Below are 12,453 nucleotides of genomic sequence, written 5' to 3' on the forward strand. Positions count from 1 at the left end.
ATGGGTAGCAAAGGCATTATCTATCTTTTTAAATAACAATTTTGGTGCTGACTGTCCCTTTAAGTTGAACAGTGCTATTGAGTGCACTGTGATTAGGTAGCAAGTCCATGATGCATTTAAAACAAACAGAAAACTGCAGCACCAGAGGGGACAATTCTAAATAAACGAATAGAAAACTTTTGGGTGCATGTAACTTTGACATCCTTTTTTATCCCCTTAATGACCGAGGACGTGCAGGGTACGTCCTCTTAAAAAAGTCACTTAACGACCAAGGACGTACCCTGCACGTCCTCGGTTTGGAAAGCAGCTGGAAGCGATCCTGATCACTTCCAGCTGTTTTCCGGTTATTGCAGGATGCCTCGATATTGAGGCATCCTGCAATAACATTTTTTACCCCTCCGGTGCAGAGAGAGCCACTCTGTGGCCCTCTCTGCACCGGACATCGATGGCCGCATTCGTTGGTGGGTGGGAGCTGAAGTGGGAGGTGGGTGGGCGGCCATCGATGGCTTCTTAGTCAGAGAGGGGGGCGGGATCGCCGGGGGCGCCCGCGTGCACGGGGGGTGGCGGGCGGGCGCGTGCACGGGGCGGGAGCGGGTGGGAACCGCTACACTACAGAAAAAAGTTACAAGTAAATTGTGAAAAAAATTAAAATAAACTTATTTTTTTAAAAGCATCTAAGGGATCAGGAAGGGGTGGGGGGTTGGTATTGGGGGGGGGGGAAGCTACACTACAGAAAAGGGACATTTTTTAAATTATAACAGCATATTTTTCACTAAAATGGGTACTGGCAGACAGCTGCCAGTACCCAAGATGGCGCACATTAAGTCAGAGGGGGAGGGTTAGAGAGCTGTTTGGTGGGGGGATCAGTGAGGTTGGGGGCTAAGGGGGATCCTACACATAAGCATATGTAAATATGCTAAAAAAAAATGCACAAAAAAGCCAAAATTTTCCTTTTATTTTAGTACTGGCAGAGTTTCTGCCAGTACTTAAGATGGCGGGGACATTTGTGGGGTAGGGGAGGGAAGAGAGATGTTTGGGAGGGATCAGGGGGTCTGATGTTTCAGGTGGAAGGCTGATCTCTACACTAAAGCTAAAATTAACCCTGCAAGCTCCCTAAAAGCTACCTAATTAACCCCTTCACTGCTAGCCATAATACATGTGTGATGCGCAGCGCCATTTAGCAGCATTCTAATTACCAAAAAGCAACGCCAAAGTCATATATGTCTGCTATTTCTGAACAAAGGGGATCCCAGAGAAGCATTTACAACCATTTGTGCCATAATTGCACAAGCTGTTTGTAAATGATTTCAGTGAGAAACCTAAAATTGTGAAAAATTTTACGTTTTTTTTTTATTTGATCGCATTTGGCTGTGAAATGGTGGCATGAAATATACCAAAATGGGCCTAGATCAATACTTGGGGTTGTCTACTACACTACACTAAAGCTAAAAATACCCCAAAAAGCTCCTTACATGCTTCCTAATTAACCCCTTCACTGCTGGGCATAATACACGTGTGGTGCGCAGTGGCATTTAGCGGCCTTCTAATTACCAAAAAGCAATGCCAAAGCCATATATGCCTGCTATTTATGAACAAAGGGGATCCCAGAGAAGAATTTACAACCATTTATGCCATAATTGCACAAGCAGTTTGTAAATAATTTCAGTGAGAAACTGAAAGTTTGTGAAAAAATTTGTGAAAAAGTGAACGATTTTTTGTATTTGATCGCATTTGGCGGTGAAATGGTGGCATGAAATATACCAAAATGGGCCTAGATCAATAATTTGGGATGTCTTCTAAAAAAAAAAAATATATACATGTCAATGGATATTCAGGGATTCCTGAAAGATATCAGTGTCCCACTGTAACTAGCGCTAATTTTGAAAAAAAAATGGTTTGAAAATAGCAAAGTGCTACTTGTATTTATGGCCCTATAAGTTACAAAAAAAGCAAAGAAGATGTAAACATTGGGTATTTCTAAACTCAGGACAAAATTTAGAAACTATTTAGCATGGGTGTTTTTTGGTGGTTGTAGATATGTAACAGATTTTGGGGTTCAAAGTTAGAAAAAGTGTGTTTTTTTCCATTTTTCCTCATATTTTATAAATTATTTTATAGTAAGTGATAAGATATGATGAAAATAATGGTATTTTTAGAAAGTCCATTTAATGGCGAGAAAAACGGTATATAATATGTGTGGGTACAGTAAATGAGTAAGAGGAAAATTTCAGCTAAACACAAACACCGCAGAAATGTAAAAATAGCCTTGGTCCCAAACGGACAGAAAATGGAAAAGTGCTCTGGTCACTAAGGGGTTAAAGGGTACAGCTATCAACATGATATATACTTCTGCAAGTAATAGTAGAAAAAGGACATGCTCTTAGAGCATGCAATTTGAAAGGGACAGTACAGTAAAATTATTTTTCCCCTTGTGTTTCCAATGATTTGTTATACCAGCTGCAGAGTATAAAATGATGAGGGATTGACAAGGTTTATTTCTGTATATGAAATAGCTAGTTTTGTTCTTTGAAACCACAACCAATCAAAATGGGTTGAAATGTAGTAAAATCAGATATTTTTTCACTTTCTTTACACACATTCTTCTCTTTATAATATTTATGTCAGTAAGCCAAATACTTGAAAATTACTGATCCCTCGTTCCTCTGCGTTATCAGCATTATGAAGTAGCCGGGGGGCTACATAAATGTATTTAAAGTGAATGTAAATTTTGATGACAAAGTGCCCGGTTTTTAAAAATTTTATTAAAAACAGGGGCACTTTAATTCATCAAAGTTTACATTTCAGTGTTGTGAAATTATTTACCTTTTAATCTTGACAGCCGCTCCAGCTTCCCCCGGACGTCGCAAACCTCTTCCTATGTCAGAAATGACAGATCGGTCATCCTCCAATCACGGCTACCCCCCGGGGGAATTGGTGTCTGATTCAACACCGTGATTGGAGGAACCCGGATTCCTCATTTTAGACCCAGCGGCTGTCAAGATTAAAAGGTAAGTATTTTCACAACACGAGTGAAATGTAAATTTTGATGAATTAAAGTGTCCCTGTTTTTAATAGAATTTTTAAAAACCGGGCACTTTATCATCAAAATTTACATTCACTTTAATGATAATCTGTGCAATAACAATTGAACATTTTTAATATTAGCATAATATTGGCTAAAATTTTACCCGGGTGGTCAGTAAAATCAGTCAGGTGGTGCACCAGTTAAAAAAAAAAAAAAACAACAATGTAATTTTAAGACTATCAACCTTACACTGCAACAACAAACTGAGCAAGTGGAGGGCCACTGGTCAGATCATTTGGCCATAGTGCTCCTGACAACCATACAAGGGCTCTATACCCATGAAACCCCATCTAAGACGCATGCCAACTCTACATTTAAGATTAAAATGCACAAGCACACAGGCCCGGTTTGTTTTGTGCACACAGACACAGGGCTCTGTAGCTCCTTTTTGTTTGGGTTATATCAGACATTAGATCATTCACATGGTTGAGAGCCCCACTACCTGTAGACCACTTTGTATTTAAAGTGAACTAATACTGACTGTGCTCAAGGGCAGGATATTCCTCTCTTTTTGTATAACTCAATTATTGCACCTACAACTGTAATGTACCCCTACTGTACTTGTCTGTGTATGCAATGGATCCCTGTAATGTTTAATTCTTTGTATAGTGCTGCGTAATCTGCTGGCACTTTATAAATAACCGATAATAACAATAATAATAATAATTATAGTTATACAGCCCGTCGAATGCTCACAAAATACCATTATTTATATTCATTGCAACTCTAATACATACTAGAAACTCGCATTGAAGGGCCATAAAACCCGATTTTTTTTCTTTCATTATTTCAGATAGAACATACAATTTTAAAAAACTTTCCAATTTACTTGTTATCAAATTTTCTTGGTTCTCTTGCTATCCTTTGTTGAAAAGCAAGGATGTCAGCTCAGAAGTGTGCACATGTCTGCAGCACTATATTGCAGCAGCTGTGCAACAATGTTACACATTAGCAAGAGCGAGGGCAGCACTATTTCCTGTCATGTAGTGCTTCAGGCATGTGCACACTACCTGCCTAGGTATCTCATCAACAAAGGATATCATGAGAAGGAAGCAAATTTGATAATAAAGGTAAATTGGAAACTTTTTTTAAATTGTATTCTCTGATTAATGAAATAAATATTTTGGGTGTAGTAATGTCCCTTTAAGCAACATGCACATAACATACTGCACTTACACAACGTACAGTTTTCTTCCATCACGTCAACACTTTGTTTCAGCTGTATAAAAGCCTAAATTGTGACAACTGTGTAATAACACAGCAATACACTTACGTCTTATTTTATTTACATAACCACACGAGAATAACTAAGCTGCTGCTGTCTCTAGGACTCATCTGGCCTATATAAAAAAAAATCGTGCGCAATATCCCAGAAGCGACATTATCCGACATCGACCGAATAATTAACACAGATCACAACTCACCTGTTATTCTTACGCTTCGCCTACACCGCATGAGAACCCGGATCCTGCGTTTCACGGATTCAGGATCAATCCCCAATCACACAGCCGTTTCCTACCAACACATCCCGCTCAAGTTTGAATTTGCGACTCCGCCTACCCAGAGTGGTTACCATAGAGATGCGTCACGTGACGCTCTGCTAAGCCATTTGACACAGGGACATTGACGAGGCGTATGATAGTTTAGGGAAGAGATGCGGAAGTCTGAGTCTTACGTAGTTTTTTTTTTTTTTAGAGGCGCGGGTGATTGGGAATGAATGGAAACACCTCAACCTTTGTATCAAACCTGTTTCTTTGAATGAAGCCAGGCATGTCGTCACTTTTGGTTTCTGTCCAATTTGCATTCCTTTAGCTCAGCTGTGTGACTGCGGTTTGATAAAGAAGGTCAATCTCAAAATTATGGTGGACGATTTCTCTCTCTTGATTTTTCATTAGTCCTGGCTAAGTTCCGGTTTACTACGAAGTTGGCATCATATCATATTTGATGCCATTTTTCCATTTTAATAGCCTTTATCTCAAACTAGATGTACATACAAGTTGCATATTTCCGAGGCAGTTGTGGTAAAATCTTAGTTTAGCGTTGTAAATTATTTTCTCAGCCATATCTTATTATTTTCCTACAAAAATTGGCGTGGGGGTTCAGATGAGGGCTGCCAACAATGCTGCAATATTTGTGTCTACAGGAACAAAAAGGGGAGCCCTATTTTGGGGTGTAAAGTCCCTGTTTTCCCCATAGACTTTCCACAGCCAGCCAGCTCTGCTCTCCTACCTGGATACATTGTACCAAACACTCAGCCTATAGGTTTTTATACATTTGTAACTGTTTACTGTACACAGACACTAAAGCAGCCCTCTCAGTAACAACTGTACAAACTGCTGAGGAAATAATCTTCACACAGCCTTAAAGGGCAGGATAGCACCTGGTCACACAGTCTTAAAGGGACAGATAAAAAAAACCACACAGCCTTGAAAGGGTCAACTAGCACCACACGCACACAGTCTTAAAGGGACAGATCGCAGTAATGTTCATGCAGCGCAACCTTAAAGGGCAGCTTGACACCTGCGCACAGAGCCATAAAGGGACAGAACACCGTAATGTGGACGCAGTTCAACCTTAAAGGGCAGCTCAACACTTGCGCACACAGCCATAAAGGGACAGATCACCGTAATGTACACGCAGCGCAACCTTATCTTCCAGCTGCTTTCCGGTTATTGCAGGATGCCTCAATATTGAGGCATCCTGCAATAACAATTTGTACCCCTCCGGTGCAGAGAGAGCCACTCTGTGGCCCTCTCTACACCGGACATCGATGGCCGCAATCATTGGTGGGTGGGAGCTGCAGTGGGAGGCGGGTGGGCGGCCATCGATGGCTTCAGAGACACAGAGGGGGGCTGGAGAGTCAGGGGCGCGCACAGACACGCGCGCGTGCACGGGGGATCGGCGGGCGTGCACGGGAGGGAGCGGGTGGGAACCGCTTACACTACAGAAATTATCCTGTAATAAGTGGGAGGAAGAGGGGGAATAAATGCCCCCAAAAAGTAATCTAAGGCATCTGGGAGGGGGTGGGGGTAGGGGTTGGTCGTGGGGAAGCTACACTACAGAAAAATTAAAAAAAAAAAAAAAAGAGAAAAAAATATTGTTAACTGGGTACTGGCAGACAGCTGCCAGTACCCAAGATGGCCCCCAATAAGGCAGGGTGGGGTTAGAGAGCTGTTTTGGGGGGGGGGGGGGGTCAGGGAGGTTGGGGGCTAAGGGGGGATCCTACAAAGTAGCATATGTAAATATGCTAAAGATGTATTTTTTAAAAAAAAAAAACTTTTATTTTAGTACTGGCAGACTTTCTGCCAGTACTAAAGATGGCGGGGACAATTGTGGTGTGGGGGAGGGAAGGGAGCTGTTTGGGAGATATCAGGGGGTCTGATGTGTCAGGTGGGGGGCAGATCTCTACACTAAAGCTAAAATTAACCCCGCAAGCTCCCTACAAACTACCTAATTAACCCCTTGACTGCTAGCCATAATACATGTGATGCGCAGCAGCACTTAGCGGCCTTCTAATTACCAAAAAGCAACGCCAAAGTCATATATGTCTGCTATTTCTGAACAAAGGGGATCCCAGAGAAGCATTTACAACTATTTGTGCCATAATTGCACATGCTGTTTGTAAATAATTTCAGTGAGAAACCTAAAATTGTGAAAAATTTAGCGTTTTTTTTAATTTGATTGCATTTGGCGGTGAAATGGTGGCAGGAAATATACCAAAATGGGCCTAGATCAATACTTGTGGTTGTCTACTACACTACACTGAAGCTAAAATTAACCCTAGAAGCTCCCTACATGCTCCCTAATTAACCCCTTCACTGCTGGGCATAATACACGTGTGGAGCGCAGTCGCATTTAGCAGCCTTCTAATTAGTAAAAAGCAAAACCAAAGCCATATATGTCTGCTATTTATGAACAAAGGGGATCCCAGAGAAGCATTTACAACCATGTATGCTATAATTGCATAAGTTTTTTTGTAAATAATTTCAGTGAGAAACCTAAAGTTTGTGAAAAAAATTGTGAAAAAGTGAAAAAAAAATTTATTTGATCGCATTTGGCGGTGAAATGGTGGCATGAAATATACCAAAATGGGCCTAGATCAATACTTTGGGATGTCTTCTAAAAAAAAATATATACATGTCAATGGATATTCAGGGATTCCTGAAAGATATCAGTGTTCTAATGTAACTAGCGCTAATTTTGAAAAAAAGTGGTTTGGAAATAGCAAAGTGCTACTTGTATTTATGGCCCTATAACTTGCAAAAAAAGCAAAGAACATGTAAACATTGGGTATTTCTAAACTCAGGACAAAATTTAGAAACTATTTAGCATGGTTTTTGTTTGGTGGTTGTAGATGTATAACAGATTTTGGGGGTCAAAGTTAGAAAAAGTGTGTTTTTTTCCATTTTTTCCTCATATTTTATAAAAAAAATTATAGTAAATTATAAGATATGATGAAAATAATGGTATCTTTAGAAAGTCCATTTAATGGCGAGAAAAATGGTATATAATATGTGTGGGTACATTAAATGAGTAAGGGGAAAATTACAGCTAAACACAAACACCGCAGAAATGTAAAAATAGCCTTGGTCCCAAACGGACAGAAAATGGAAAAGTGCTGTGGTCATTAAGGGGTTAAAAGGATACTAACCCCACATTTTTTCTTTCATGATTCAGATAGAGCATGCAATTTTAAGCAACTTTCTAATTTACTCCTATTATCAATTTTTCTTTGTTCTCATGTTATCTTGATTTGAAAAAGCAGTAAAAAAAGGTTAGGAGCCGGCCCATTTTTTAGCTCAGCACCTTGGTAGAGCTGCTGATTGGTTTGCTACATTTAGCCACAAATCAGCAAGTGCTACCCATGTGCTGAACAAAAAAATAGTCTGGCTCTAAAGCTTACAGTACTTTTTCAAATCAAGATAGCATGAGAACAAAGAAAAATTGATAATAGGAGTAAATTAGAAAGGTGCTTAAAATCTCATGCTCGATCTGAATCATGAAAGAAAAAAAATGGGTTTAGTATCCCTTTAAAGGAACAGATCACCGTAATGTACACGCAGCGCAACCTTAAAGGGCAGCTCGACACCTGTGCACACAGCCTTAAAGGGATAGATCACCGTAATGTACACGTAGCGCAACCTTAAAGGGACAGATCACGGTAATGTGGACGCAGCACAACCTTAAAGGGCAGCTCAACACCTGCTCACAGAGCCTTAAAGGGAAAGATCACTGCAATGTGCAGGCAGCGCAACCTTAATGACCGAGGACGTGCAGGGTACGTCCTCAAAAAAAAAGGCAGTTAACGCCTGAGGACGTACCCTGCACCTCCTGCTTGCTTCCAGCTGCTTTCCGGTTATTGCAGTGATGCCTCGATATGGAGGCATCCTGCAATAACCTTACATGGCCACTCTGTGGCTCTCTCTGCACCGGACATCGATGGCCGGTATCGTTGGTGGGTGGGAGCCGACTTGGGAGGCGGGTGGGCGGCCATTGGTGTGCCCTCTGACGTCAAGGGGGCGGGACTGTTAGGGGGCGTGCACGGGAGCGCGCGCGTGCACGGAGGGTGGTGGGCGGACACGGGGCGGGAACCGCTACACTACGGAAAATATTTTTATTAAAAAATTGCCCAAATCTTGCAAAATCAAAATAAAATCAATAGCACAAAAAGAGATTGTGGAGGGGTGGGGGGTTGGTTTTGTGTGGGGGGAAGCTACACTACAGAAAATCTTAATAAAAATTAAAAAAACACATGTTTTCTTCTAAACTGGGTACTGGCAGACAGCTGCCAGTACCCAAGATGGCGCAGATTAAGTTAGAGTGGGAGGGTTATAGAGCTGTTTGGGGGGGAATCAGTGAGGTTGGGGGCTAAGGGGGATAGTACACAGCAGCATAATAGCATATGTAAATATGCTTTCTTAAAAAAACACACAAATATAGCTTTTATTTTAGTACTGGCAGACTTTCTGCCAGTACTTAAGATGGCGGGGACAATTGTGGGGTGGGGGAGGGAAGAGAGCTGTTTGGGAGGGATCAGGGGGTCTGATGTTTCAGGTGGGAGGCTGAGCTCTACACTAAATGTGATATTAACCCTGCAAGCTCCCTACAAGCTACCTAATTAACCCCTTCACTGCTAGCCATAATACACGTGTGATGCGCAGCGGCATTTAGCGGCCTTCTAAATGCCAAAAAGCAACGCCAAAGCCATATATGTCTGCTATTTCTGAACAAAGGGGATCCCAGAGAAGCATTTACATGTCAAGGGATATTCAGAGATTGCTGAAAGATATCAGTGTTCTAATGTAACTAGCGCTAATTTTGAAAAAAAGTGGTTTGGAAATAGCAAAGTGCTACTTGTATTTATGGCCCTATAACTTACAAAAACAGCAAAGAACATGTAAACATTGGGTATTTCTAAACTCAGGACAAAATCTAGAAACTATTTAGCATAGGTGTTTTTTGGTGGTTGTAGATATGTTACAGATTTTGGGGGTCAAAGTTAGAAAAAGTGTATTTTTTTTCAATTTTTCCTCATATTTTATAATTTTTTTATAGTAAATTATAATATATGATGAAAATAATGGTATCTTTAGAAAGTCAATTTAATGGCGAGAAAAACGGTATATAATATGTGTGGGTACAGTAAATGAGTAACAGGAAAATTACAGCTAAACACAAACACCGCAAAAATGTAAAAATAGCCTTGGTCCCAAACGGACAGAAAATGGAAAAGTGCTGTGGTCATTAAGGGGTTAAAGGGCAGCTTGGCACCTGCTCAGTCTTAAAGGGGCAGGCACACACAACCTTTTAGTGAGTTAACATGCACCGTTTTAAAGGGAGCGATAGTATGCATCCCCATGTGATGCACACAGCCTTAAAGGGACGCTCTGTCTTAACGGGACAGTGGCACGCACACAAACACAAAGAGCACTCTCAGCCTTTAAAAGGACAACTTGCACCACACGCATGCAGCCTAAAAGGGACAGATCACTGTAATATTCACGCAGCGCAACCTTAAAGGGCAGCTCGGCACTTGCGCACACAGGTTTTAAGGTATAGGCACACACAACCTTTAGTGGTTAAACACAGACAGTTTTAAAGAGAGCGATAGTATGCATACACACGCACAGCACCTTAAAGGGACACTCTGTCTTAAAGGGACAGGGGTACGTGCACAGCCTTTAAAAGGACAACTTGCACCATAACCACACAGTGTTAACGGAACAGCTCACACCATGCACACCTAGCGCAGCCTTTAAGGCACAGAGCCTTAAAGGAACAGATCACCGTAATGTACACTCAGCACAACCTTAAAGGTCAGCTCGACACCTGTGCACACAGCCTTAAAGGGACAGATCACCGTAATGTGGACGCAGCGCAACCTTAAAGGGCAGCTCAAGACCGGCGCACAGAGCCTTAAAGGGAAAAATCACTGCAATGTGCATGGAGCGCAACCTTAAAGGGCAGCTCGGCACCTGCTCAGTCTTAAAGGGGCAGGCACACACCTTTTAGTGAGTTTACATGCACCGTTTTAAAGGGAGCAATAGTATGCATCCCCATGTGATGCACACAGCCTTAAAGGGACGCTCTGTCTTAACGGGACAGTGGCACGTGCACGCACACAAACACACAGAGCACTCTCAGCCTTTTAAAGGACAACTTTCACCACACGCATGCAGCCTAAAAGGGACAGATCACCATAATATTCACGCAGCGCAACCTTAAAGGGCAGCTTACCGCCTGCTCACACAGTCTTAAAGGGGCAGGCACACACAACCTTTAGTGGGTAAAGTCACACCACACAGTCTTAAAGAGGGAGCGATAACAGTATACATCCACACGCAACGCACACAGCCTTAAAGGAACATCTCACACCATGCTCAGTCTTTAAGGGGCAGGCACACAGGCTTTTAAGCACACCCAAATGCACACAACCTTAAAGGGGCACACAGTATTAAAGTGACAGACAAACGCAGACTTTAAAGGGGGAACTCTAACCACACACACACAGTTTTAATGGTACAGGTGCCACAATATTCACACACACAGCTTTAAAAGGACAGCTCATGACATTCATGCACAGCCTTAAATGCTTTAAATGAATGGTTTATGGTACACACAGACTTTGGGGCGAATTATCAAGTTCCGAATGGAGCTTGATGCCCCCTGTTTCCGCCCAAGCCTTCAGGCTCACCAGAAACAGCAGTTATGAAGCAGCGGTCTAAAGATCGCTGCTCCATAACTGATTTGCTGCCTCTGAGGCTGTGGTCTTCAATACGCACGATCCTATACAACCAGGCTGATTGCCACCCCCTGCTAGCGGCCGATTGGCCGTGAATCTGCAGGGGGCGGCATTGCACAAGCAGTTCACAAAAACTGCTTGTGCAATGATAAATGCCGACAGCGTATGCAGTCAGCATTTATCGATGTGCGACGGACATGATACGCTACATTGTATCATGTCCGTCCGCACTTTAGAAAATCGACCCCTTAGAGATGACTCAAGGCAATGATAAAAAGAGTTATAGAGATTTTATGGCATTCACACAAAGCCATGAGCTGTGCTTTTAGTCTATGAGTATGTGTGTTTTTGTTGTTGTTGAGCTAACAGTTTGAACGGTTCCCCAATCAGCCCTCTAGTCATACAGCACCTTTGTTTTAGTGGATGATTGGAAAAATATTTGAAAATGTTAGTTCAATAAAATATTACTTTTTAATTTTGTGGCCAGAGGGCCTGGTATTTGAATTTCAGCGCTACATTAAAAGTAAGTTATAGCGCATCTTCATAACAACTGAAGAGTTAAACTCCTTCTAAAATATCTATAACATTACAGATTTGTTTAGACAAAGGGGAAAAGTTTACTTTCACTTTAAGGATTGTGTGAGGGTGTCCGTGCCTTTAAGACTGTGCAAGCGTAATGTGATCTGTGCTGTTAAGGCTGTGTGTGCTGTGTTTGTGCACCTGTACCATTAAAACTGTGTGTGTGTGTGGTGTCAGCTCCCCCTTTAAAGTCTGCGTTTCTTTTTTTTTTTTTTTTTTTTTAAATCTTTATTTTCAAGCCAGCAAATAGTCGTACAGGCAATGTCAGTGTAAAAAAAAACAGAATCCAGACATCGATAATAAAACAAATACATTGACCCTCTCTTTAGGTTGACAACTGACACAAAACTGATATAAAATTATATTGACAATCCTATTACTGGAATTTCCTATATCCATTAACTTAAAATAAACAATAAAATAATACAACACAAAAAAAAAAAAAAACCCCAACAATTATATCTAGCTGTCACACCATAGTTCATGTTAGGTTGAGCTGACCTATTCAGGGTAATACAGCTTTCTTTCCTCATCTTGCTGTATCTAA

General features: G+C 41.5%; 1 protein-coding gene across 1 annotated transcript in view; it reads right to left on the reverse strand.

The window, feature by feature from the left end:
* The window catches only part of RACGAP1 (Rac GTPase activating protein 1), a 145,043-nt gene extending 140,403 nt beyond the window's left edge, over positions 1 to 4,640 (reverse strand). The window contains exon 1 of the mRNA XM_053705552.1: positions 4,510 to 4,640. The gene's annotated coding sequence lies outside the window, so the exon portion shown is untranslated. The remainder of the gene's footprint in view (positions 1 to 4,509) is intronic.
* Between the last annotated feature and the right edge of the window lie 7,813 nt (positions 4,641 to 12,453).

Source organism: Bombina bombina, chromosome 3 (genome assembly GCF_027579735.1).
Source record: "Bombina bombina isolate aBomBom1 chromosome 3, aBomBom1.pri, whole genome shotgun sequence".
NCBI lineage: Eukaryota > Metazoa > Chordata > Amphibia > Anura > Bombinatoridae > Bombina > Bombina bombina.